This window comes from Camellia sinensis, chromosome 8, assembly GCF_055761805.1.
Source record: "Camellia sinensis isolate YWXY chromosome 8, ASM5576180v1, whole genome shotgun sequence".
Lineage (NCBI taxonomy): Eukaryota > Viridiplantae > Streptophyta > Magnoliopsida > Ericales > Theaceae > Camellia > Camellia sinensis.
In genome coordinates, this window is record NC_138968.1 from 93,652,282 (window position 1) to 93,655,833 (window position 3,552).

The 3,552-nt window shown below is 42.2% G+C and overlaps 1 pseudogene across 1 annotated transcript; it reads right to left on the reverse strand.

The window, feature by feature from the left end:
- Positions 1-285: 285 nt before the first annotated feature.
- LOC114304849 (ABC transporter G family member 1 pseudogene) lies at positions 286-3,181 on the reverse strand (annotated as a pseudogene). The gene has a single exon (XR_014337946.1). The product of XR_014337946.1 is annotated as an ABC transporter G family member 1 pseudogene (transcript).
- Positions 3,182-3,552: the final 371 nt, after the last annotated feature.

Here is a 3,552-nt window from a genome sequence, read left to right on the forward strand (position 1 = left end):
TTGAGTGTTTAGGGTAAGTAATAACTTATATTTGTAGTATATCTCTAACTTATATATAGACTTGATTGCAAATCAGATTGGTAACTATAAAATCATAAATCGAATCATAAAAATCTAAATCAGATCATGCAATTTAATCTAAATCGAACCAATTTGTTATTTTTTCCAATTTTTTTCTCAATCGTAATCACGGGTAGAAGACTAGTTATTACAATACGATATTTATGTCTCTAACAATTTTACACTTAAAACTTAACAACAGCAAATTCCCATTTATAAAATGAGAAAAAAAAAAAAAAAAAACTTTTATTGGAGTACTATATTTTGTCTCTAACAATTTTACACTTAAAACTCAACAACAGTAAATTCCCATTTATAAAATGAGAAAAACTAAAACTAAAAAACTCAAAACTGAGAAAAACTAAAACTTAAAAACTAAAAACTAAAAAAAAAAAAAAGCAATAAACCCCACTCCCGCCAAATTTTTTTTTTTTTAAAAAAAAAAAGAAAAAAACTTTTACACCGACAAATCTGTTTAAACAGTTTTTTTTTTTTTTTTAACTTCTCTTGTTCTTGCTACCCAGCAACAAAGAGAAGTAAAACAAAATCCTAAAGAAGAACCCCCAAGCAACAGTGATCCACAAGCAGTTCCACATACTCAAATCTGTGATCCCCTGTTTCTGCAATATGTCTGTCCCTGTTGTCACGCACGTCGTGCTCGATATGTTCATCCCCAACGTACTGCTTATGCCCTCCAACAGCTTCATCTTCAATGCTACCGGGACTTCCCCAAGCGGCGTGTTGTCGAAGATTTGAATCCCTCTCACGAAGCACTTGTTTGGGTCATTGAATTCGTTTTGTAACACAGCTTCATATGGGTATTTGACAAGTGACATGTAATGGAACCAAATCCAATACGGTGGGATTCGATCGCGGTTGATGAAGAATCCACTGAAGAGAAGGAAATAAGCTAAGATCGCGACAGAGATGGTGTAACCGAGCATGACGTGAGGGACTACGCCGGAGAGGAACGTCACGAATGAGCTTCCGGCCCAGAACGAAGCCAAGATGACGAGGAAATAGAATAAGAACCCGGAAACTCCACCGCTAAGCCCAACCGACCAGAACGTTATGGCGGCGAAAACAACAGAGAGGAATATCAACGCAGGAATTGCGGTGAGTGAGCGCGAGACGACATACGAAGATCGGCGATAAGAATTGTGAGCTGTTTCTCTCATGAATATGTAGCGCTCTTGAAGGAAAACAGGCAAGGCGTCGGCACAAGTGTAGTAGGTTGTGGACATGGCGAATGCGAAAAACCCTAATCGTTCTTGTAGGCCTCTGGGCGAATGATCGAGCCGCCAGAACACGGTGGCTAGGATGAATCCGGTGACCAAGATGGCTCCTAATCGAACACAGAAGAGCTCCGGCATTCGACTAGAATTGATCATCGAACGCTTTGATAGTACAGCAATTTCGAACAAGAATGGGGTTGCAAAGTCAGGCACCATTGACGTGGAACTGGCATCGTTGTTGGTTGCACCAGAGACGAGCTTTCCACGTGAAACGCTTGCAGTTATGGATTCTTTCAGTGACAAATTTTGTGTTGGAGTCTCAGCATTTCGAGTCCGCTTCGTGCTCTGCCAGGTCTTGTTGAATTCGACTAAGTTCTTGGTTCCACCAGACGATCCTTCAAGTTCGCGGATGAAATCGAGTGCGAACTCTGTTCTGTTCTCGTTCTCCGGCATCGGATGACCGAAATCAGAGAAGAATGAGGGTAAATCCATTGGCGAGCCACTGAAAACGGTTTGTCCACGTGATAACAAGATCAATCGATCAAGCAATCCGAGGATTCGATAGCTCGGCTGGTGTACTGACATCATGACGATGCTTCCACTCTGCGCGATTCGCTGTAAAACCTTCACCACCATGAAAGCACTGGTTGAGTCGAGCCCGGAGGTCGGTTCGTCGAGGAAGAGAATGATTGGATCGTGAATTATGTCGATTCCAATGGAGACTCGACGGCGTTCACCGCCGGAGACGCCTCGGTGGCCTTCGTCGCCGATGACGGTCTTGGCGGCGTTTCGGAGCCCTAGTTGATCGATTAGGGCTTGAACTCGCATTTTCTTCTTCGATTTTGAGAGAGTTCGGGGGAGTCTGAACTCGGCGGCGAATACAAGAGTTTCTTCGACTGTGAGCATCGGAAACAATAGATCGTCTTGCATTACATACGCCGATATGACTTTCAGTAATCGTGATTCCAAAGCTTCACCGTTCAGAGTCACCGTCCCCTTCAAGCTTCCCTTCGCAATTCGGTTCGCCAGCGCATCGATCAGAGTCGACTTCCCGGACCCGCTAGCTCCGAGAACGGCCAGGATTTCGCCGTCTCGAGCCTCGCCGGAGATTTCATTCAAGAGGATTTTGGTTCCGGTTGCGTTTTCGCCGGACAGCGGTGGCTCCGCCGCATGGAAGCTGTGCTGGCGGCGAAGGAGGGAAGGAAACGTCATTTTCCGGCTGATCTTGACGCTGTAGGTGAGGTTGCTGAAGGAGAGAACGAACGGCAGACGACGAGGCTCGATGCTGACGACATGGTGATCCGGAGGCGGCTGCTCGTCCCCGGCGACGTTTGGCACGTCGCCGTCGGACTGCAGGATCGGCCCCATCGTCGGTGACTCGCAAGACGTGGCGGCGCGTGAGAGTTCCATATTCGGTACACTGTCTCTCTCCGCCACAACACGAGACATTCGTGAAAGAGGCAGAACTGACTGAGTTCTGGAGAGAGAAAGTGAGTGATGTATATGTATATATATGTTTGTTAGAGAGAGATGGAGAGTTGAAGAATGCTCATGCGCTGTTCAGCCCTGAGTCTTGGGAATACGCTACAGTGCGCCGGAAAGGACGTCAGGTTTAACGGCGTAGGAACCGCTACTATCGAGGAGTTTAATCTTGATTTGTTTGGTTCAAAATGAACCCAAACTTTAGACTGGTTTTTTTTTTTTTTTTTTTTTTTTTTTTTGGAAGCCAAAGCCAAAGCCAAGCCAACCTTATTAAATATTTGTGGGGTAGTTGTTTGTATATATATAAGCGAGAATTATAATACAATGGGAGAGAAAATTAGAAAAATATATAGAGTGTAACATAATCTTATGATAAGATATAAGTGAAATGTTGTGAGGGTAGGTGGATGTAATTCTCCTTATATAGAAAGTGTATGTTATTTAAAATTAAAAATTAGATTTATTTTCTAAGTTTAATGATATATTAATCGATTAAGATACTAAAAATAATACTCTATCTTATATTTTTTTTATAAAAAAAAGTTAGGTATAGAAAAATAGCGCACAGAATCAATCACAGATAAGACACAAAATATGTGTCTCACCTGTGTGAGATCCACACATGGAACTCACGTTTATATCTTGATTCTGTATATACTATATATCCCACTAATTAATTGAACAACTAATTTATACATTAATTTCATAAATTATTAATCTCCTCATTATTAATTATATTAATCCAATATGGTCCAACACAGTCTTCGTTATATGT